The sequence below is a fragment of the Hypanus sabinus genome, chromosome 14 (genome assembly GCF_030144855.1).
Source record: "Hypanus sabinus isolate sHypSab1 chromosome 14, sHypSab1.hap1, whole genome shotgun sequence".
In the NCBI taxonomy this organism is placed as follows: Eukaryota; Metazoa; Chordata; class Chondrichthyes; order Myliobatiformes; family Dasyatidae; genus Hypanus; species Hypanus sabinus.
The window spans coordinates 68,056,866-68,082,391 of NC_082719.1; the positions used below are offsets into that span (position 1 = coordinate 68,056,866).

Sequence of the window (25,526 nt, forward strand, 5' to 3'; positions counted from 1 at the left end):
ACACCAGAGAAATATTCCGTAATGATCAATAAACCAATTGTTTGGAATCAAATGAACTTGCCTAGAGTCTCAGGGCTGGGTCTGTCTGCACCCGCCATCCCCTGTCCCTGGCAATCCTTCTCTGCCATCTCTCCCACACCCCTCCTGTGGTGTTCCACCTTCAACATTCCCAACATCCTTTGCTCCAACCTTATTTACAAACTCCATATCCGTTCCACATTGTCAAGTACAGTATTGTGCAATAGTCTTGGGTGTCCTAGCTATATATACTGTATATGCCAAAGACTTTTGCACAGTTCTGCACTTGCTGGCCATATTATGGGGATATTGAGTATTGCAAGGACCTAATGAAACGAATTGACAAGCAGTACAACGATCAGCTTATTAAGCCAGGTTCCTGATGAGCACATACAAAATGCTGGAGGAACTCGGCAGGTTAGGCAGCATTTATGGAATGGAATAAACAGTTAATGTTTCAGGCTGAGATCCTTCATCTGTAATATGTATATGTTACTCTGGATTTCTAACATGTGCAGGATCTCTTGTTATTAAGGTTCCTGATGATATCATTTATGTTTATTTCCCATCAGGAATGGGTGACCCCTGGAAAACTAACAGTTATCTAACTGAAAGAGATTAATCACTTAGAGGAACAAAAAGGTAATAACAAATGGTTGCTTTGTGGAGAATACTCTACCTTAAGACAATCTTCCTAGCACACAAGTTAGGGATCCACTCTTGAATGTACTACAGGGCATACCAGGTCACTGCAGGAAATGGAATCTTGAAACTCGGATTCCACTCCCCATGAGACTCATTTACTTATATGACCCCTGATTTCTCAGATCAATAACAAAAGCTGGAAGAAGTGTGAAAGGACATTTATCTCCTTAAAGTGAACACTCTGTAGTGCACTGATGAAGTATGGTGAATACTTCAGACATCCTGATAATAAAAGAATCATGAAAGCTCCTGAAAAAGTTGGCATTAACCATGAGAAAATTTGTGATCCTACACCAGAAACACCCTTTCAGTTTGTGTAGCTTTGAGGAGACAGAATGCCACATACGTGCAGTTAATCACTCCTTAAAGCTTGTAAAACCAAGAGTTCTCCTGAATCCAAGATGGAACTGCTGAAACACAGCCATGTGTTGCAGGCAGCTTACAAAGTTTCTTAATATACTTCTGAACTACTTTCACTGCAATCTGCAGCCTGTAATTTCCCTTTAAGTAGCATACTTTTGAACCGTCTCAATGAGCTTGCGATTTCATAATCTTCTGAAGGGTTCAGTGGACTCACACTCAAGCATGCAGGTGCAGCTCTTTTAAGATTATGACTGTACATTGCCACAGCCAGATAAGAAGGAAGCAGGGAGGACTCCAAGCCAGACAAAATTCTGGGGCATGAAACTTCCTCTGTCTGGCATCTGGTTAGCAAATGTACATTCGCTGAAGAACAAGATTGAGGACCTAAAGCAAGGATTGCTGTATCAGAGGGAAATGAGGAATTGTGTTCTGTGTTTCATGAAGACATAGCTCACTCCAGACATACTGGATACATTGATAAGACCTGAGGGCTTCTTGATACATTGAATGGACTCATCTGCTGATTCGGAAAGGCAAAAGGCGCGGGGTCTGTGTTTTGTGGTGCTCAGACACAGCCATCGTCGCATTCTTGTTCCCCCAACCTGCAACATCTAATGATTAAGTGCCCACCATTCTATTTACAAGAAAGTTTTGCTTCATGATCCTGACTGCAGATTACATGCCACCAAAGGCCGAGGTTCAGCAGGGACTCAACATACACTTATGCCACCATCAGCCAACAATGAACAGCCGACTCCGATGCTTTTCAAATAATTGTTGGAGACTTAAATCAGGCTTGTTTGAAGAGATCTCTGCCCAATTATTAACACCATATCACAGCACTAGGGGTCCCAACACACTTGATCACTTCTATACTACAACTAGGAATGCCTACCATTCCATGCCTAGTCCACATTTTGGGAAATCTGATCACTTGGCTGCCCTATCTGCATACAGGCAGAGGCTAAAGAGCAAAGCTCCAGAGGTAAGGATAACAAAGAAGTAGTCATGGGAGGCAGAGGAGTGACTATAGGATTGCTTCAAGTCAATGGAAACAAGGTTGAAATATGAAGGTAAGCTAGCCAATAAAATAAAAGAGGATACTGAAAGTCTATTCAAATATATACAGTAAAAGAGAGATGAGAGTGGCTATTGTTCTGCTGGCGAGATATTAATGTGGGACAAAAAATGGCAGACAAACTTAATAAATATTTTGCATCTGTCTTTACTGTGGAAGACACTAAGAGTGTACCAGAAATTCAATAGTGTTAGGGGGCAAAAAGAGTGCAGTTGCTATTACTAAGGAGAAGGTGCTTGGGAAGCTGAAGGGTCTAAAGGTAGATAAGTCACCTGGACAGATGGACTACTCCCCAGGATTTCAAAGCAAGCAACTGAAGTGATTGTGCCGGCATTAGTAATGATCTTTCAAGAATCACTGGATTCTGGCATGGCTTCAGAGGACTGGGAAATTGCAAATATCACTCTACCCTTTTCGAAGGGAGGGAGGCATAAGAAAGGAAATTAGAGGCTAGTTAGCCTGACTTCAGAGGTCAGAAAGAAGTCCATTATTAAAGATAATAAAGTAGGTCAACATTAGCATGGTTTCCATAAGGGAAAATTTTGCCTGATAAATCTGTTGCAATTCTTTGAAGAAATAATAGGCAGGATAGACAAAGGAAAGAGTGGATGTTGTTTACCTGGAGTTTCAGAAAGCTTTTCACAAAGGACCACACATTAGATTGCTTAACATGATAGGAGCCCATGCTATTACAGGGAAGATACTAGAATAGATAGAAGATTGGCTGACTAACAGGAGATATAGATTGGAAACAAAGGTTGACTTGTCTGGTTGGATGCCCTGACTAGTAGTGTTTTGCAGGGATTGGTATTGGGACCGCTTCTTTCAACTTTAAATGTCAATGACTTGGATTATGAAATTAATGGCTTTGTGGCCAAGTTTGCGAATGATGGGTGGAGAGGCAGGTAGTATTGAGGAAACAGGGAGTCTGCAGAAGGAGTTGGACAGATTGGGAGAATGGGCAAATAAGTGGCAGAATGAAATACAAAGTAGGGTAGTGTATGGTCATGCACTTTGGTAGAAAGAATAAAGACGTAGAATATTTTCTAACTGGGGAGAAAATTTACAAATCGGAGGTGCAAAGGTTCTTGGGAGTTCTTGTACATGACACCCTAAAAGTTAACTTGCAGGTTGAGTTGGTGGTAAGGAAGGCAAATGCAATGTTAGCATTCCTTTCAAGAGGTCTAGCATACAAGAGCAGGGATGTGATGCTGAGGCTTTATGAAGCACTGGTGAGGCCTCACCTTGAGTATCCTGAACAGTTTTGGGCTTCTTATCTAAGAAAAGATGTGCTGACATTGGAGAGAGTTCAGAGGAAGTTCACAAGGATGATTCCAGGAATGAAAGGGTTATCATATGAGGAATGTTTGATGGCTTTGGGCCTGTACTCACTGGAATTTAGAAGGACTGGGTGGGAGGGGATTGCACTTTGAGAGGACTAGAATACAAAACCAAGGATGTAATGCTGAGGCTTCATAAGGAATTGGTCAGACCACATTTGGAGTATTTTTGCTAGTTTTTGCCTCTTACCTATCATGAAAAGTTACACTGGCAATGGAGAGAGTTCAGAGGATTCAGGGAATGAAAGGGTTAGTATATGAGTGTTTGATGTCTCTGGGCCTGTACTCACTGGACTTTACAAGAGTAAGGGAGGAATCTCATTGAAACTGATATAACATTCAGGGGCCTAGATAGAGTGGATGTGGAAAGGATATTTCTTATAGTGGTGAGTCAGGGATCAGAGCACACAGGCTCAGAATAGAGAGATGTTCATTTAGAACAGAGGTAAGGAGGAATTTCTTCAGCAGGAGGATAATGAATCTGTGGAATTCATTACTGCAGGTGGTTGTAGGCCAAATTACTGAGTATATTTAATGCAAAGATTGATAGGTCCTTGATTAGTCAGACATCAAAGGTTATGGGGAGAAGGCAGGAGAATGGAATTGAGAAGCTATTTTATATCTAGGGATTGCTCCGTTACGGAGAGGAGAGACTGTCTTTTGATCATTGGTAAGATCGCTCTGCTGCCGGAGAGAAGAGATTGCCTTTTTATCCCTGGTGAGATCGCCCTGCTACAGAGAGAAGAGACTGATTTTTGATCGCTAGGGGATCACTCTGCTGCTGGATAGGGGAGATTGCCTTTTGATCACTGAGGAACCACTCTGCTACAGAGAGAGGATACTGCCTTTTGATCGCTAAGAGATCGCTCTGCTGCTGGAGAGGGGAGACTGCCTTTGTATTCCTGGTGAGATCGCTCTGCTGCAGAGAGACGAGACTGCTTTTTGATTGCTGGGAGATCAATCTGCTGCTGGAGAGGGGACATTGCTTTTTGATTGCTGAGGAATCGCTCTGCTACCAAAGAGGGGACACTGCCTTTTGACTGCTGGTGGGATCGCTCGCTGCTGGAGTGGGAAAGGCCTGCCGCTGTGCTTGGAGGATGTTACCCAGATTTTCTGCATTTTGGATATGGACTTGGACATAGACTTTTTTCAGTATTATAACTTTTTACATTCTGCGTTTTTTGCCCGATTGTTCTTATTGTTCTTGCATTTTTGTGTGCGGGAGTGAGGGATTTGGGGGCTTTGATGTGCCTGTTCTGATTTTGATCATTTTTTTGTGTAGTGAGAAGGGATTTATGGGTTGATGATTGTGCTGTTATTCTTTCTTGATTTTGTGGCTATCTGGAGAAGAAGAATTTCAGAGTTGTATACTTTGTTAATAAATGAACCTTGAATCTTTGATACACCAGCCTTGACAGAATAGCAGAGCAGACTCAATAGGCTGAATGGCCTAATTCTGCTCCTATGCCTTACGGTCATTTGGAAACTCAAAATGTACTGAAGTAATTTAACATTGCTCTATAGCTAGAGCTAATTTTTGGTTCATTTACTGACAAGCATGCCTCTTACCCAGTAACATGTTGAATATGGTTAAAAAAAAATTCCTCCTTAACCAGTGTGCTGATTCAAACCGTTCAAAGTAATAGTTAGGAGCACGTGTGCAATCTTTGACAGTGCTTTGATGGAAATGCTTTTCAAAAATAAGTTTTTGTTCTGTATTATTTATTCCACTAATATTTTGAATTTTCTGAAGAAATAGTTGTTCAGGTTACAATGACCTATGCCAACAGATCATTATCACATTTCTTAATGCATTTTAGAAATGGCCTTCACATGTTCCTGGGACCATGTTTTTAAATTTTACATAAAACTAACAACTCTTGGTATGCAATAAACTGCAGTGGAAGAATGTAGGAACAAATTGAAAGATGATCTTTCGTTTTGCAACATTGAAAAATACCATATTCATTTCAAAGCATTGATTAAAAGGGAGGGTTTTGACTTAGAGGTGCAACAGGAAACTTTGTATGAGTACACAAGTAAGTTGTGAACTGCAAATGAAAGACTGAATAATATCATGCTCTCTCAATTGTACATCATGATTAAGTCTTTCAGAATTGTGTCAAGAAATTTTAACAAGAAATGTACTAGTCTGTTTAGTATCTTTATGAATTGAACTCTGTTTTATTTCTTTCTATAGTTCAGACATAGGAGGAAATAATCATCATAATCTAATACTAAAATTTGGATAAAAATATAAGGCTCAGACGCTATGTAATCTGTAAATTCCTCTAATATAAATAAATGCTTTTTTCATTTTTTAAAATTAAATACTTTTTGCATCATGATTTTATGATACTCAAAAAATAGAGTATACTGTAAAATCTGACACATGGAATCCATATTCTTCTAGTGCATCTCTCTTCATGATAACTACTCTGTCCAGGTGAGGAGCACTGTGTAAGTCCTAGGTCCTGTGGAGAGTTACCTGATCTCAGCAGAGGCATTCATAGAGGTAAACAAAATATAAAGGAGAAACCAGCCCAGATTTTAGAAAACTTGATTGATTTTATTGATTCTATTGTACTACTTTGTTATACTTTGAATGTCTGCAAGAAAATTATCCACAGGGTGGTATTTGGTGACATACAGTATATGTAGTTTGATTATGAATTTATATTGAACTTTGAAATAGTAACATTTCCCAAACCAATTCAGATATGTGAATACTGAATGAAATTATTTGGTCAACTGTACCAACACATCTGAAGAATCTGCTGATCTTTCACACACCTTCTCATAATATATTTGATGTAAGAAGCACAGAAAACCTGCAGAAATAGATTAAACCCACAAAGCTACAAATATAATGAATTAGTGCTATTGGGAACAGAAGAGATCAAAAATTGGAAAATAAAGATTTTTAGCAAATTATTGAAATAGTCAAATCAAAATGAAACATGGATGCCACTGTGTACATACAGTAGATTCTGGTAAAATGGGACACATCAGGACCAGTACATTGTGGCCCAAGTGAGCGGCTACCTCCAACTGGCTGGTGCCATCTTGACTTCTGGTGCCAGATGGTGCCAGCAAACAATGATTCCTTGGGCGACATTTTCCAGATAATCAATCCGTTCAGCTTTTCTATGTCTTCTACTTATTCTTTTTATCTTAATTTTGTTTCTGAAACTGTTGGAGCCTGGGACTTACAGTCCGTAGTTCAATCAAGTGAGCTAGTGCTCTGCTGTTCCTGAGAAAACTCCATGAGCTACCAGAAGGAAAAACTTGGAGATGAGACGAGGGGCCATTATTGACCATAGCTCTCACTGATTAGAGCATTGAGGAAGTTTGAAGCACCAAGGTAAATGCGGAGGAGAGCGAGCAGTTCTTGGAGAGTCTGCTGGTTCATGTTGGTTTCTTTGGAGAGGCTGCTGGTTCAATTTGTTGCCGTTAGAGAGGCCACTGATTCAATTCACTACTGTCAGAGGGGCCATTGGTTTGAGTTGCTGTTGATGGAGAGACTGCTGCTTCAAGTCTCTTCCCTTGGTGAGGCTACTGGTTCGAGCCACTGCTGTTGGAAGGGCCGCTGGGTCAAGTCGCTGCCATCAGAGAGGCCACTGACTTGAGTCACTGCCATTGAAGAGGCTACTGGTTCGAGCCACCGCCCACAAAGGGGACACTATGTTTTTTATTTGTGTTCTCACCCATTCTTTCTTGTTGTTGATTGGTGGGCTGGGGGTTTGGGTGATCTGTTAGTTTTTGTGCAAGAGTGGTTTCTTTTTGTTTCTTTTTCTTTTTGTGCTGTGTGGCTTGATCTTTTTCTTTCGACTACTTATATGATTTTTTGTATTCTATGGCTATCTGAAGAGTCAAATTTCAGAACTGTATTCTGCATACATACTTTGATATTAACATTCACCCTTTGAACCTTTGAAGTTTCACAGAAATAGTTAAAAGTTGTAACTGTTTAACTGAGTAATAAATTATGTATTTAAGTGAAATGCAGAACAAATTAGACCACTATCAATGCTACTATAGTACTATGAAACAGCGTATTAGTTCCTAATAGTTAATGACAGAGGAATTCATCCAGTGTATGCATTCTTTTGATTAATTGTAAATGATCAAAATCAGTGCAGACACCAAGTCCAGATAACTCACTGCCTTCATACAATGCTATCATTGATTGCATCCTCCAAATCTTCATTTCGTTGTAATATTCAAGATGATTGTCGATACCTTCAAATTCTTTGTCATTTTCAAGCCTGAATGCTTGAAACCACAGTGAGTAAAACAATTCTGCACTCTTATTTCTTAACAACTGTCAGAGTCAAAAATCACTGCTTTTTGAACACAAGTGCTCACAACTGTTGCTATTTTAAAAACTGTTCATTCTAAGCACAGTTTGCTGTTTGGCACACATGTCTGATGTTAGTTAGAAACTGTTTGGCAACGGCATCCTGCCCCGGTTAAGCAGCATTAGATCCAAAATAAATTAAAGGAATCCAGGCTATTTTCTCAATTAGTTTTTGTTCTTTAAGAGTTGTCCCAAATAGGCAGCTGCCTTCATCAGTGGATCAAAGGTGGAGAGGGCCAGCAATTTAAAATTCCTTGATGTTCTCATTTCCAGCATGGGTCCAGTATTAAGGTGTCATTACAAAGAAGGCGTGACAGAACCTCCACTTTTTTTATAAGAGGTTTATGAAGATTCAGCATTTCATCTAAAACTGTCAAACTTCTATAGATGTTTGATGTACAGTTGACTAGTTGCATCATGGGCTGTTATGGAAATACCAATGTCTTTGAATGGAAATGGTTACAAAAAGTAGTGGACACAGCATAGTTAATCATGGATAAAGCCCTCCCCACCATTGATCACATCTACACGGAGCAATGTTGAGGGAAACCGCATCCATCGGCAATGACACCCACTACCAGGCCCTGCTCTCTTGTTGCTGACACCAGGAAGGAGGTATAAGAGCCATAGGACACACACCACCAGGTTCAGGGACAATTACTACCCCTCAGCCATCAGGCTCTTGAACCAGAGAGGATAACGATGACACTCACCCCAACATTGAACACCCATAGACTCTTCTTCAAGGTCTCTTCACCCCATGTTCTCGATATTTATTGCTTGTTTGTTTATTTATTATTATTATTATTATTATTATTTTGTTTTTTTCTTTTTGTATTTGCACAGTTTCTTGTTTTTTGACATTGTTTTGACATTTTTTCTTGACTTTGTTTTTATATTTCTGTCAAGTGCTGTTTTAATTGATTCTATTGTGTTGCTTTGTATTTACTGTGAATGGCCACAAGAAAATTAATCTTAGGGTAGTACCTGCTGATGTATGTATTTTGACAATAAACTTACTTTGAACTTTGAAGTTTTTTTGAACAATCTCTCCATACCCATTAGATCATCCTGAGTACCTTCTATAAACAGTCTTGCAAAGATAGTACATCTTTCCTAAAATTAAGAGACTAAATCTGTGCACAGTACTCTAGATGTGACCTCATAAGTGTCTTCTACAGTTTGCGATGACTTCCCACTTTCATACTGCAACCCCTTAAAATATGAGCCCATCTTGTCCCTGTTTAATTAGAATATGATTTTCCATTGTCTGTGATTAACTCGTTAATAGACAAATCCAAACATTCTTCCAATAATAACTTAAGCCAGTTTGTCTAGTATCTATAGGGAGAAGCGTTGTTGACATTTCGGGCCGAGACCCAAATGTTGATAGCGCTTCTCCCTATATATGCTGCCTGGCCTGCTGTGTTCCACCAGCATTTTGTGTGTGTTGCTTGAATTTCCAGCATCTGCAGATTTCTTTGTGTTTGTCTAGTATCTATCCTCTTTTTGACTCTGACTCTTTTTGAATAAAGATATAATTTGCAGTTTTCCTGTCCTTCACTATCTACCCCAAACCTATGGATATTTGAAGGATTCTAACCTGTGTCCACATTCATTGGGTTCAAAGGCTACTTATCAGCCTTTAGCCCATTACTTTGTCTAGTCAAAATGTAATTCCTTTACTGTTTTTTATCATTAATGGAAATTTCACTATATCTACGATACAGACAGAAACAAAATACACATTTAGCTCCTTTTCCATTTATTTGAACTACATAACTATTCCCCCAACTTCATTCTCTCAGGGGCATATACTATCATTGTATTCCCTTTAATGTAGATAAAAAACTTTAATTGTCAGTTTTTTACGTCCATTAGTTTGCCTTGCAGCTTATTTTCTCAGTGCAGGAAGAAGTAAACTTAATGTAGCTGGAATATTTAATCTTAAATGGAAATACATTGTGGTCTGTGGACTACATAAATATTCTAGATTTATGGGTGCTAAACATGCAGTGATGTAGGAAATGTCTTGAGTTATCATTTCACCCATTTTGCGCCTTTATCTATTACACTCTCATCTCTAGTTACCTTTGGAAGACTTTTATTTTATTTTCCTGACTGAGAACATCAGAACTTAGTGTCAAGACTATTGCTTATTATAATAGCTCTTCATATCTGGCTACTTTCCCAGGAAGTCAGCTGAACAACATCAGATTTCTTGCACAGTCATCAGAATATTTCATACACATTTGCTTGAATGAATCAGACACCTGGTGCAATCTTAAGATTTTCGACTGTAAAATCTCAAATGGCACTGATACGTATTTTTTTTTTAAATGTGTTATTAAAGCTTTAAGGGATGAAGATCTCAGAAAGATAAATATGTAACCAACTGAAAATTTAGAGAGCAAATAGTTGTAAAGAGCCCATTTGTGCTGGCTTTATAGCCAACACACCAGCTTAATGCATAAACAATTCTACATACTCTTACACTAAAGATGTAAAGTTAGAAGCCATTATATCTTGTTGGCTATACACTTTGGAGTTCTCATATCTGACAGTTTCTTGAAGTAATAATTTTAAAATGTGTTTCCATAATGATTTTATCTGGTTTGTCCCCTTAAATTCTCGCTATTATTTACCCTGCAGTGACATATTCTCCCAAAACATACTGTATACTAAACTTACAGGAGATCACTGTCACTGGATGGCTGCTGAAATTCAGCCACCTCCTGGTTGGGAACAAATAAATTCTCATATGCACAAGTATGGAGAGGTACAAGTACAGTGAAAAACTTGTTTGCACTAGCATCTCAGACATGTAGGTACAGACAACACAAAGAATATAAATGTTGCATAAATTCTGATTAATATACAGTACAAATTGCATCAAGCTTTTATTTCCATTCAGCCTGTCACTTGGGAAGAAATCTAGACTCAATAATATTAGTTAAATTATTTGCATGTTTTTGTTCAAAAATGTTAGAATACATTTTTAAAAGACATCACATGACTAGTTCAAATTGTGCAGTATGTTTTAAAATCAGTCTAATATTTCATTTTGGGTTTAAATAGTGCAAGGCTTAATAAAGTGACCATTGGTTTTGATTTCAAAGGTTTATAAAATCACAGTCCAAATCAGGGTCACAGTTTTCTCACAAATAGCAACCAGATGTGTTTCATCCATTTCCAGTAACTTGGTTTTCATCTGGCATTGTACGTTCAAAGTTCTCTTGTCTCAAGAGAGCTGGTGGCAGAAGGCTACCAGGAGGATTTACAAGGATGAAGACTAAATTGCTTGCAGAGTGGGGGATGGAAAGCTCGTGGCCAGTCACGCTGAGCTTGTTCCTAAATTTTTCTTAAAAATTAATTGTGTTTACTTTCCCATCTTTGTCTGTCTGTCAGTTAAAATTAGAAGCTGTAAATACCCAAACTGAATTGGGGAATTATTGGAAAACATAATTACACACAATACTTAGAAAATATTGTTGAACTCACTACCGCACAAAGTGATTAAGGCAAATAGATACAAAAGGAAATCAGATGAAAAGAAGACTAAAAAGATAATCAAAAAGACATTGAAAAACTGAAATCAAGTGAATTATATGGAGATCTGATGGAGTATAAACATCAGTACAGAATATTTGTGTTGCATGATCTGTTTCAGGGCTGTAATTTTCATTTCTCCTGTGTAAGCATTGACTTAGAAACTTAGAAACATAGAAAACCTACAGCACAATACAGGCCCTTCGGCCCACAAAGTTGTGCCGAACATGACCCTACCATCGAAATTACAAGGCTTACCCGTAGACCTCTATTTTTGTAAGCTCCATGTACCTATCCAAAAGTCTCTTAAAAGACCCTATCATATCTGCCTCCACCACTGTTGCCGGCAGCCCATTCCATTCACTCGCCACTCTCTGAGTAAAAAAAACTTAACCCTGACATCTCCTCTGTACCTACTCCCCAGCACTTTAAACCTGTGTCCTCTTGTGGCAACCATTTCAGCCCTGGGAAAAAGCTTCTGACTATCCACACAATCAATGCCTCTCATCATCTTATACACCTCAATTAGGTCACCTCTCATCCTCCGTCGCTCCAAGGAGAAAAGGCTGAGTTCACTCAACCTATTCTCATAAGGTATGCTCCCCAATCCAGGCAACATCCTTGTAAATCTCCTCCACACTCTTTCTATGGCTTTCACATCCTTCCTGTAATGAGGTGACCAGAACTGAGCACAGTACTCCAAGTGGGGTCTGACCAGGGTCCTATATAGCTGCAACATTATCTCTCGGCTCCTAAATTCAATTCCACAATTGATGAAGGCCAATACACCGTATGCCTTCTTAACCATTGAGTCAATCTGGGCAGCTGCTTTGAGTGTCCCATGCACTCGGACCCCAAGATCCCTCTGATCCTCCACAGTGCCAAGAGTCTTACCATTAATACTATATTCTGCCATCATATTTGACCTGCCAAAATGAACCACTAGAAACTTATCTGGGTTGAACTCCATCTGCCACTTCTCAGCCCAGTTTTGCATCCTATCAATGTCCCGCTGTAACCTCTGACAGCCCTCCAAACTATCCACAACACCTCCAACCTTTGTGTCATCAGCAAACTTACTAACTCATCCCTCCACTTCCTCAACTAGGTCATTTATGAAAATCATGAAGTGTAAGGGTCCCAGAACAGACCCCTGAGGCACTGCACTGGTCACCGACCTCAATAGTCCAGTGTGATAATTTTAGACAATTTATACAGTGTTTGGTTTGGTGTTTCACACACTCCAAGCATTGGATAAAGTATCATATACTGTGCTCTGTCATAGGTTTGTAAAATATGCCCTTTGTCCTCCAATTTAACCAGTATTATTTGATTTGAATCAGGAACACATCATAGTAGGCAGCTGTCGATCCCAGGGGATCATGGGTTTGTGTCTCTGGTGGACTTTGTCCACTCCAGGGCACAAGCCTGGGTGGGAAGATTTGAAGAACCATTTTTGCCCATGCAACGGGTTCCCTCCCTCCACGTCACTGATGTAGTCCAAGGGAAGGGCAAGTGCTGATACAGCTTGGCACCAGTATCATCGCAGAGGGCGTCAGAGTGAAGTTGTAAACAACACCAAACTGCCTTAGGGACCCCTGCTCTGGATTTCTTCCTCGGGATTTACTCCCAAAGCCTTTCCCATGGGTTGGTATGGCCATAAGGCAACGGAGGTTTAAAATCAGAGTTTTCCTTCTAGGCAGGCTGCCGTCCAAGGCTGACGAGCCTCACCTGCCTGAAGCAACTGGTTTTGAGGCGCCAGTGGTCTGCCTTTCTCCTTTTTTTGTCAGTAGAAACAGTACCGCTGGGTGTAGAAGCTAAGCTACATATGAAGGCCAAGAGTTGGACTTGGTTGTCAGAGGCTGTTAGAGTTGCACACCATTTGGAGCACTTTGTAGGTAGTGGGAGCTTATCCCCACTACCACACCCGGCTATGACAACCTTAGGAACCAGAAACACATCAATGTGTGAATAATGAGAATGAATCTGTGTTTTTATTGTGTATACCAGGAATTAATGGGATAAGACGTACTGCAGATTCAACTTCAATGAAGATGATTATAGGTATGATTTAAAGTTTATTTTTAAGAAAGAAAATTAGTATGACTGACCATGTGCTTTCTATACCCCACTCTGTAAACAGCCAATCATTCATCCTCCCAAATCTTATTGATAGCTTCATACCACAGATGCAGTGGTCCTGAGATTAATATGAAACTTCCAAGCAGCAGGGACTTTTTGGGGATAGGATGTACGGAATTCTCGCTAGATAGTCAAACACAGGAGGGATGACTTTCTCCCTAGAAATGTGAAGAAGATCACTGCTACTCCTAGTACAAAGACATGACTAGTTGTACTTGAAGAGGAAACATTAAGACATCTGTACCCGGACAGTAGTTATTAAGCACTGAGCAGATTAATAGCCTAACCTAGTCAGAAAAGTGCATTTGCTGATTCAACTGTAGCTTAAAAATTATTTATTATTCTTCACACTCAGATTTCAATTGCACCCAGATTACTTGACAGGAGTTCAGTGATGGCCCAAGTGCAGAGGGAGAGATTCAGAAGCAGGATGAACAGTTCACTGAAATTTAATGAGAAGTGCACAGAACAAAAGAAAATAGTAAACACGAGGCCAACAGAGCCACTAACTAAAAACTCTCAAACTAACAGTGTTACTGCGACTTGAAAGTAGTAACCTAGAACTAAATGAATCAGATTCAGGTTTATTATCACCAGCATGTGACGTGAAATTTTTTAACTTAGCAGCAATGCAATGCAATACATAATATGGAAGAAGAGGAAAACAAATACTAAATCAATTACAGTATATGTATATTGAATAGATTAAAAATTGTGTAAAAGAGCAGAAATAATATATATTAAAAAAGTGAGGTAGTGTCCAAGGGTTCAATGTCCATTTAGGAATTGGATGGCAGAGGGGAAGAAGCTGTTCCTGAATCGCTGAGTGTGTGCCTTCAGGCTTCTGTACCTCCTACCTGATGGTAACAGTAAGAAAAGGGCATGCACTGGGTGCTGGAGGTCCTTAATAATGGACATTGCCTTTCTTAGACACCATTCCTTGAAGATTTCCTGGGCACTTTATAGGTTAGTACCCAAAATGGAGCCAACTAAATTTACAACTGTCTGCAGCTTCTTTTGGTCCTGTGCAGTACAACGGGTGATTGATAAGTTTGTGGCCTAAGGTAGAAAGAGTCAATTTTAGAAAACCTAGCACATCTATTTTTCAACATAGTCCCTTCCTACATTTACACACTTCGTCCAGCGGTCGTGGAGCATACGGATCTTGGACCTCCAGAAAGTGTCCACAGCATAGGTGATTGATAAATTTGTGGCCTAAGGTAGAAGGAGATACAGCTCTCGCTACACGCACATACAGATCAACTCTTTGTATGATTATGCAGAAAGTTTGAAGTTAATAACTCATCTCCTTCTACCTTAGGCCACAAACTTGTCAATCACCCCGATGAGTTATTAACTTCAAACTTGCTGCATAATCACTGTGCATACAGTGTGCAGTTGAATGACAATAAATTTGAACTTGATGGAAGTATAACTATCTACTGACCTATGCACGTTGGCTTCTTTTTTTCAATGATTGGTCAATGATCAATTGGTCAATTGGTCAATTGGTCAACTTGAATTATTGTGATTAATGAGATTTTTGCTTTGTCACAGTTGAACTGGATACCTTGATTTCATTTTCCAAAGCCTATACATGCAGGTCTCATTCTTTTTAAGAACACATCTTCTCAGTGCGGTATACATATATTTGGCTGAAATGCACAAGGTTTTGTTCCGATAGGAGAATAAGGAGTTCATTTAAAACCCTATCTGAACTGGTCCTCAAATTGTCTATTTTCGTGATTGATTTGTGAAACTCCTGGAAGACCAAGTTTCTGAAACTATTTAGAAGAGCTCGCTAGTGTATTTAAAGGACTTATGGACAAAATTGAATCCAGTTTGGGTCCTCATTGAGCCTCCAATCCTATACTCTCTTCCATTAATGACAGTAGGGAGGACTTGTGTACAGATAAGGCCTGGTGTAGACCAGCTGGGTGAAAATTCATGTGCTTTCACTGCAGTAAAGTAGAAATGAAAGTTAAAGATCTGGATAGGCTTATGGAAGAATTGCAAATTTTAAGGCCTTGGCTGAGAAATTCTGGTTTCCAATGGTGAAACAAATGAAATGAGGACGATGACTGATATTGCTGGAGGTTATATATATCTGGAAATCGTAAGTCTGGGAGAAACTTGTATAGTAAAGATTAATGATTTAAAACAGACATGCATTTTAAAACTGAGGCATACTAAATAGTAAAGTGTATGTTTGGTGTGAGCGCAGGTATTTGGATGAATGGAACATAGTGATTAAATCTAAAAACTCAGCAAGTCAGGCAGCAGCAATGGAGAAAGAAAGTGATAGTGCTCCAGCTGATGAATATTATTATCAGCTTGAAATGTTAAGTTTATTTCTCTCTCCATGGAAGCTGCCTAACCTGCCAAGTGGTTACAGTATTATATGTTTTATTTCAGAACTCTACCATCTGCTTTTTGATTAATGATGAATAGAACTTAAGTGGCAGAACTTTGGATGCCTGAAGTTCACTGGGAAGGAGAGTAGAGTGCTGGAGCTTTGGAATCAAGAGATGATACGGATATGGATAAAAGTTTCCACAGCAGATTAGCTGAAGCAGGATGGAGTCAGGTGACATTTCGGTGATCTTGAGAATGTGCAGGAGCTCATTTCAGAGTTCTGAAAAAAATAAAGATGGCGATAAGTCTGAATGAGCTCAGACAATTGCCAGAGAGAGGGAATTGCTAGGGAATTAAATTTGTTGAGTGGATTTGAAGTAATAGTTTTGGTCTTCTCAATATTCTGTAGGAGGAAATCATTACTCCAAGGATTAAAATAACTTAAATATGAGGATTGATATTGAGATTTTTCCCTTTCTCAGACAGAGAGGCTGAATTTGTGGAAAGGCCTCAGGCAAGACTATAACTATATTCATCCTCATAATAATTACAGAAGACCAATATCTGAACTTCTCAATTAAAAATTAATTTATACGGATTAATTAATAGGATATATGAATTCTCAGTCTAACAACTAAATTTTATAATACTTGCTGGAAGTCAAGCATAACAACAAAATTCTTCCCAACACATTTTATCTCTAGCCACGTGGGACAAAGTGGTGATGAGGACTTTCATGTCCACCTCCCCTCTTAATATTGCAGAGCCATTTCCAATTGCACTTCTGCAAAGTGTATTGTGAACTCTTATAATGCTGTGGAATCTAAATCCTAGTGTCAATGAAAAAAGGAAATGCAAAGTACATTTGGAAAAGATTTTTTAAATATTGTGATTTTATTTTTATTTTACTTAGTGATGTGGGGTGATAACAAAGGTCAAGAATGAACAATAGTAATAAACCTTCGTCTCAGACTTCAAAAATCAGGCAGCTGATTTTTTTTTACATCAGATGTGTGGTTGTTTAGACCGTAAGTCCATAAGACATAGGAGCAGAATTAGGCTGTTTGGCCCATCATGTCTGCTCTGCTATTTCATCATGGCTGATCCGTTTTTCCTCTCAGCCCCAGTCTCCTCCCTCCCTCCCTCTGTATCCCTTCATGTACTGACCAACCAAGAATCTATCAACCTCTGCCTTAAATATACATAAAGACTTGACCCCTGCAGCTGCCTGTGGCAAAGAATTCCACAGATTCACCACTCTCTGCCTAAAGAAATAACTCTTCATCTCTATTCTAAAAGGTCGCCCTTCTATTCTGAGGCTGTGTCCTCTGGTCTTAGAGACTCCCAACATAGAAGCATTCCATTCTATCAAGGTCTTTCACTATTCAGTAGGTTTTAATGAGGTAACCCCTAGTTCTTCTGAATTTCAGTGAACACAGACCCAGAGACTCTTCATATGACAAACAGTTCAAATCTGGACTTATTTTTATGAACCTCCCTTGAATCGTCTCCAGTTTCAGCACATCCTTTCTAAGACAGAGGGCCTAAAACTGCTCACAATACTCCGTGAGGCCTCACCAGTGCTTCATAAAGTCTCAATGTTACATCCTTGCTTTTATATTCCAGTCCTCTTGAAATGAATGCTAACATTGCATTTGCCTTCCTCACCACAGATTCAAACTGCAAATTAACCTTGTGGGAATCTTGCACAAGGACTCCCAAGTCTCTTTGTGCCTCAGTTTTTGTATTGTCTCTCCATTTAGAAAATAGTCAACCCTTTCATTTCTTCTACCAAAGTGCGTTGCCATACATTTCCCGACACTATATTCCATCTGCCACTTCTTTGTCTGTTCTCCTAATCTAAGTCTTTCTATAGTCTCTACACTTCCTCAAAACTGCTTGCCCCTCTTTCTATCTTCGTATAGTCTGCAAACTTTGCTACAAAGCCATCAATCTCATCATCCAAATCATTGACATATAACTTAAAAAGAATCAATCCCAAAACAGACCCCTGTGGAACACCATTAGTCTCTGGCAACCAAACAGAAAAGGCTCCCCTTATTCCTACTCCTTCCCTCCTGCCAATCAGCCACCACTTTATCCATGCTAGAATCTTTCCTGTAATACCATGGGCTCATAGCTTGTTAAACAGCCTTATGTGTGGCACCTTGTTAAAGGCCTTCTGAAAATCCAAGTACATAACATCAGCTGATTCTCCTTTATCTCTCTTGCTTGTTATTTCTTCAAAGAATTCCAACATATTTGTCAGGCAAGAATATTCCTTGAGGAAACCATACTGACTACAGACTATTTTATCATGTGCCTCCAAGTACTCCGAAACCACATCCTTAACAAACGACTCCAACACCTTCCCAACCACTGAGGTCAGACTAACTGTCCTATAATTTCCTTTCTTTTACCTCTCCCTCTTCTTGAACAGTGGAGTGACATTTGCAATTTTCCAGGCTTTCAGAATCATTCCAGACTCTAGTGATTCTTGAAAGATCATTGCTAATGCCTGCACAATCTCTTCAGCCACCTCTTTCAGACCCCCAAGGTGCACACCATCTGGTCCAGTTAACTTATCTACCTTCAGTCCTTGCAGTTTCCTAAGAATCTTCTTCCTAGTAATGGTACCTTCACTCACTTCGTGCCTGGGATTTTCCACCATAGTGCTAGTGTCTTCAACCGTGATGACTGATGCAAAATACTTAATTAGTTCAACTGCCATTTCTTTGTCCTCCATTATTATCTCTCCAGCATTGTTTTCCATCAGTCCCATATCCACTCTCTTCTACACTTTAGTTAAATTAAAGTGCAATCTAGTTTAGTTAAATTCTGCAATTGTCTATCACCAATTGAATGTTTAGAGGTGCAAGCCACCTTGTGTACAACCATCTGTGAATAAACAGTTGTGCAGGACACACTAATGCATCAGCTTGGAAAAATACGAAGAATTAAACTGCGAACAAGAGGAAATCTGCAGATGCTGGAATCCAAAGCAACGCACACAAAATGCTGAAGCAACTCAGCAGGCCTGGCAGCATCTATGCAAAAGAGTAAACAGTCAACATTTCAGGCAGAGACCCTTCATCAGGACTGGAAAGGAAACGGAGAAGTCAGAACAAGAAGGAGGGGAGTAAGAAGTAACTGGGTGAGGGAGAGGGGGTGAAATAAAGAGCTGGAATGAAGAGGACAGAAGACCATGGAAGAAAGGGAAGGGGAAGGGGCACCAGAGGGAGGTGATGGGCAGGTTAAAAGTGAAGATGGGATGGGGAAACAGGAATGGGGAAATGGTGAAGGTGGTGGTGGGGTTGTGGCAATTACCAGAAGTTTGAGAAATCGATGTTCATGCCATCAGGTTGGAGGCTACCTAGATGGAATTTGAGGTGTTGCTCCCCCAACCTGAGTGTGGCCTCATCACCACTATAGACCATGGACTGACATGTCGGAATGGGGATGGGAAGATCTATTTCAGATCTAACCGATATACAGAAGGCAGTGCCGGGAGCACTGGATGCAGTAGCTGACCCCATTAAACTCACAGGTGAAGTGTTGCCTCACCTGGAAGGACTACTTGGGGCCCTGAATGGTAGTGAGGGAGGAGGTGTAGGGGCAGGTTGTCACTTGTTCAGCTTGCAAGGATAAGTGATAGGAGGGAGATCAGTGGGGAGAGCTGAATGGACAAGGAAGTCATGTAGAGAGTGATCCGTGCAGAAAGTGGGGTGGGGTGGGAGGGAAAGATGTGCTTGGTGGTGGGATCCTGTTGGAAATGGCAGAAGTTATGAAGAATTATGTGCTGGATGCAGAGGCTTGTGGGGCGGTAGGTGAGGACAAGATGAACCCTATCCTTGGTGGGGTGGGGGTTGGATGTGGTGAGGGCACATATGCGTGAAATGGAAGAGGTGCGGGTGAGGGCAGTGTTGATGGTGGGGGAAGGGAAACCTCTTTCTTGGAAGAAGGAGGACACCTCAGTTGTTCTGGAATGTAAAGTCTCATCCTGAGGGCAAATGTGGTGCAGACGGGGAACTAAGAAAAGGGGATGGCATTTTTACAAGTGATGGTGGAAAGAGGTATAGTCCAGATAGCTGCAAGAGTCAGTAGGTTTAAAAAAGTTATCAGACTGCAGATATGGAGATGGAAAGATCCAGAAAGGGGAGAGGTGTCAGAAATGCACCAAGTAAATTTGAAGGCAGGGTGGAAGTCGGAGACAAAGCTGATGAAATTGATGAGCTCAGCATGGGTGCAGGAAACCACACCAATGCAGTTGTTAATGTAGCATAGAAGAGTTGGAGAGTGATGTCGGTGTAGGCATGGAACATGGACTGGTCTACGTTGCCAATGAAAAGGCAGGCATAGGTGGGACCCACGTGTGTTCCAAAGGCTACACCTTTGATTTGAAGTAAGTGGGAGGAAATTGTTGATGGTTGAGATTGAAACCACAGTTTGAAATAATCATCTAATTTCCTTTTGAACAATAAAGCCTCCTAGTTTTACCCTAAGCAAAAATATGGGAAGTTCAAAATGGCCTCTGTTCTAGCCATGGCCTCTGTTGTCACTTGATTTTCAAACAGTGTTTCAGCAGTTTAGTAACTTTGAACAAACCATGAAATATTTAAATGCTGTTTGCTTTACCCAATTTGGATATGACATTGCAGAGGTACTCTCCTTTTCCTCAAGAACATTAGATGGGCTTACTAAGCTGGATTTAGAAGTGTTACCCCAGTCAGTTATGCAATGCAGCTTTTAGTGAATTTGAAGCAGGTTTTCAAGTGTATCCCAGCCTGGTTTCCACATTTCTTATCTAGCTTCTGCTTCAATAGAAGGCAGGAAGCAAAAATGGAACATTTTCATGGAAATCTTATATAAAGAACCGCTAATCACACACCTACTTTTTCTTTACATTCCTTTCCTTTAACTAAGGATTATTTGTGCTGGGCAATTATATTAATGTCTACCTGTAGAAAACTTTCCAACTAGTGTAAACTGAATGCACTTGGATTAAATTTAGTACTGATGAAAAAAATGAAACTTTAACCTATTTTACAAAGCAATTCTTATTTAGGGATCATTAAGCACTCAGCTATGTTTCCGAATTAGAGGTTCAGACAGTACACACTTATCAGTTACTTTCCATTGCGCGATTTGCAAATCTCTGTGGAGCAGGTGGGGAGAGTGAATAGAACGAAGAACAATACAGCACAGGAACAGGCACTTGGCCCACCATGCCTGCACAAGCAAATCTAACTAATCTATCTGTACGTGGTCCATATACCACTTCAGGCTCTCCCTGGCTATGAACAGCTGACCTATGGACATTCCTTACATAAAAATTAATATTTGGGAGACTGGCAGGATGGATGTGGATAGATTTGCTTTGCTGCCTTATGGAATTTTCAATTCTATTCTTGACTTCATCAATGCTTCAATATTATCAAATGCTATCTTGCAAATTCCTGCAGAAGGTAATATCATAGTGCGTTTTTTGCTGTATGAGGCAAATAACTTTGTGCATTTAAAATGTGATTGAACATTTCTAGACCGTACTTACCACAACTGATGAAGATGGGGTGCATGTCATGATCACAATGAAAATTGTTTGGAATTCATCAATTTCAAATTGTTTTTGGTTATACTTCTTGTTGCAATTAGTTAGATGTGTCTGTAATTAATCAGATGTAAGTAACAATGAATAAGACATAATTGTTGGAAACTAAAATAAATTCAAAATTGCTGGAAATATTCAGCTGGTCATACAGCATCTGGGGAAAGAAAGATGGTTAACACTTCAGTCTTGAATCAGGGTATTGACCTTAAATGCCAACAATTCCTTCCTGTGTCCCTCCCTCCCACAAATGATGCTTGACCCATTTAAGTTCCTCCAGTAGTTTGTTTTTTGCTGCAAATCCCAGCATCTGCAGACTCTGGTGTCAAAAATTCCACCCTGCTCCATGATTCTGGCCATGTCTGCTTTAAAACAATTCAGATAAAAAGATTTTTGATCTGAAATGTCAACTTCTTTCTTCTTTCCTCAGAGACAGGCTGACTTGTTGAGTTTATTCCAACATGTTCTGCTTTGAAACAGATAGAAATTCTTTCATAAAATAAACCACTGGCATTTGTCTAACTGCTCTTACCTGTGAGATAAATTGCCTTTTTCAAATGAGTTGTCTCCTGCAATATTAAATATAAAATGTCACACTCTGATGCAATCATTAACAGTGCATATTACATATTAACTTTTTAGTTCATGCAGCAAAATTGGGCATTTGCAATATGTAAGACTGTAGGAATGCTTGTGTTAAGCTGTAGACATGGTACGCTACTCATGATGGGATTAGAGTAAGAGTGATCCTGAATTCAGGTTCCGATCATAATAAATTGTGCAACTATATTCAATAAGTGAGTAATTTGTAAGCTATCACTATAATATTAAACATGCATAATCACTCATCTCTGAATTTTATGGAAGGCAACCTATTTTTTTACTGTCTCCTATATTATACAGTTAATTCCAAAATGATTTAACAAACCACCAGTTTTAAATTATTGCTACAAAGTTCAGTGTTACAAAAAAAAAATCAGGTGAATTATTTGCAAAAACTTAAGCATAATAACCACCAAAACTTAGACAATCCCATGTCATTCTACCAGTATGTTTCTCCTCATCATCAATTGGTGCTCAAGGTGGGAATATTGCCCTTTGAGTCAATAGTCTGACATTGGTATAATTTCATGAATATAACAATTAACCAGCAGCTGTGACTCATCTTTCATCAATCCTTGGTATGTTTTGTCTTGTCTACAGGAGAGCTCTGCCAGAGTTGGAGCCATATGAATATGCTGTCAGGTGGAACAATCTACGAGTCCTCATTATTAATTCCATACTCTCTGAAGTTTCATGGCTTCACATCAAGATACCTGTTCCTGCTAAACACAATCTTTCATGATGTACAATGTTTGGAATGAGTACTGAAAGAAGATAGGGAACGGAATGTTCCCTGAATGAACAAAGTAGTGTTTACTCATGGGTACCTGCTCCATTGTGTTGTAAGGCACTGTTTTAGTGCTAAGCGGAACCTTGCAGCTCAGCATTAAACACCCATGGGTGCTATGGACCAGCAAAAACAACTGCAATTTAATTTTACAGGCAATGAAGTTACTTGTCAATTACCATTAAGCTAAAGAAATATAGTTGAGAAGAATGTGGATGTACGATGGTGCGATGAGGTAATAGCGTTGATGGAATGAGGGAAATTTAGACAGCTAAAGAGAAGAGTTAGGGTAATATTCGAGTGTAAAGATGTGCAGGACTGAATTGGATCAAAATGGGGAAAATGGTGAAGTCAACACAGGAAACATGAATTAATATAACAAACAGGGATCAAAGGATGTGACCTACTGATCATGGAAGAGGCCTGGTGGTTCAGAATTGTAGGCAGAGTGCAGAAGGAGATGGGTCATTCTGAATGTAAACAATGACACAGAACAGCAGTGAGAAAAGATGTTAGTCCAGAAATATAGGAAGTAGAATCTCTTTGGGCAGAGATAAAAAATAACAACTGAAAGAAAATATTTGTTGTAATTATCCACATTTGAGGATAAGTTCATGGAATATATTCTAGACAAGTCAACAGAACAATTGTAAATCCAGTGAGGAACAGTATATTTTACATCCGGTCATGTGCGATGAACTAGAGTTGGCTAGTAATCTTGTGATGATGGATTCTTAAGGAAGACCGATTCTAATATAGTAATATTTCATACGCAATTTAAGAATATTTTCATTACGATTATTTGTGCAAAACTAGAAGGCACAGATACAGGACGAGAGTGGAGATAGTTAAAAGAGACCTGAGAGATAATGTCTTTTCACAGAGGGTAGTGAGGACCTGGAATAAGCTGCCAGAAGAAGTTGTTGAGGTGGTCGAACCAGAACCCCTCAGAGCTTCGCAATATCCACCAAAAAAAGTTTTAGGTTACAATGAAGCAAACTTAAGGAAGACGATCAGGTCCAGCACATGAATGCAAGAGGCAAGGACTTACATCAAAGACTGTGATCTCTGATAACATCTGTCATAGACTAAAGCTTATTCACCAGAGGTAGCTGCCCACTGACACAAACAGTTTAAGCACATTTATAACTCTAATGAGTACTTGACACTGGCACTTTTGGGACATGAGAATTGCTTACCAATTGTCACTGATCTTGATCTATGTGTGGAATAATGCAGCCTGACTTCGTGATTACTTTGAGCATTTTCTGTTTTTATTTCAGATTTTCAGTATCTTCAGTGTTTTGTTGTTTTTAGCATTCTCATAACATTGATCAAACAGCTGAAAATGCTTATCTGAGGAGCACTTGCATTGCTCTCCTGAATCTGTGATTGTTGATTTCCACTAGTCATAGCTATCTTTCTTTGTGTTAGGTGGGACTCTACATGCACTGAATTGTTTCCCTCTTTATCAACATTAAAGATAACAGTTGCCAAGGTTCCTTAATACCGTGTTGATTTATATAGATCAAAGAATAAAACAAAACTAATCTTCTTTGTATAATCAATGTAAATCATTAGCATTAATTGTGATTGCTTTAATTCATTCATTTGAACTTAGTACTGTACATGCATTCCAGTTGTAGACATACATGTTTTGGACTAGACATAGTAGAATCCTTACTAAATAAAATAGGATCTTACCATGCCTTTAATTCTACTTTTGATGTCATATAGTCAAGTCACTGAAGGCTATGACTGATATTAGCATAATTGTAAGTGATCCAATAATATAATAGAACGTTGTATTTTTTGAATATGTAAAATTAGTGGTTTAATAAGTACAGTTTTGTGATGGTCTGGTAAAGTGAAAATTTTCAGAGTGTATTACAAAGAGGAAGTAGAGCATATTACTCTTTGTTTTCTAACATATAAATATTCCCTGTGTAAATTAAAGTATTGTGCCATATGTGGACCTGTTATAAAAAACATCAGCTAAGTGTAATAATTTAAAAAGACTAGAATTTTTTGTTTTAAAGTAAATGGTTCCACGTGCAAATTTAAGTAATGCCAGTAAAAAAATTCATTTGCCAGCTGTAGCAAGTCTTCCAACATCTCATTCAAGTTAATTTTTTGTAGGAATCTTTTTCTTGCTTAAACCACAGAAAATTGTATGCTAATAGTATCACATCCACCAACTCTGTTACACAGTTTTCTCCTGCTGTATCTTCATGTGTCTAGTTTTCCCAAAGGGAAGATTTATTAATCCAACAGATGTATTTCAGCTTTGTCTGATGGATTTCTTATTCTCCTTGGAGCTTTCTAGCTGTCAGTATTGCTGATTTCAGCAAGCACAATATTGATTGACCATTGAACTAGGTAACTTACTAGTCTGAATTCCAAAAATCAATATTTTGCTCATAGGAACAGACATTACCAGCTTTAATTTTTCATCAACCATAAGCCATATTTCTCAATGGGAACAAGCAAATTGTTATGAAAATAATTTGAAACAATATTTCCTTCTGGGTCCCTCTCTCCTTCCCTTTCTCCCATGGTTCACTCTCCTCTCCCATCCAGTTCCTTCTTCTTCAGCCTTTTACCTCTTTCACCGAAATCCT

At 39.2% G+C, this 25,526-nt stretch overlaps 2 long non-coding RNA genes across 2 annotated transcripts in view; one reads left to right on the forward strand and one right to left on the reverse strand.

Moving 5' to 3' along the window:
* LOC132404840 (uncharacterized) overlaps positions 1 to 5,788 on the forward strand; it is a 44,157-nt gene extending 38,369 nt beyond the window's left edge. Inside the window, exon 4 of the long non-coding RNA XR_009515683.1 lies at positions 591 to 5,788. This is a non-coding gene — a long non-coding RNA (uncharacterized LOC132404840). The remainder of the gene's footprint in view (positions 1 to 590) is intronic.
* A 4,546-nt stretch (positions 5,789 to 10,334) lies between these two features.
* Positions 10,335 to 22,399, reverse strand: LOC132404847 (uncharacterized). The gene is made up of 3 exons (XR_009515685.1): positions 22,048 to 22,399; positions 21,462 to 21,572; positions 10,335 to 14,614 (listed from the first exon to the last, which is right to left on the reverse strand). It is a non-coding gene; the product is annotated as an uncharacterized LOC132404847 (long non-coding RNA).
* Between the last annotated feature and the right edge of the window lie 3,127 nt (positions 22,400 to 25,526).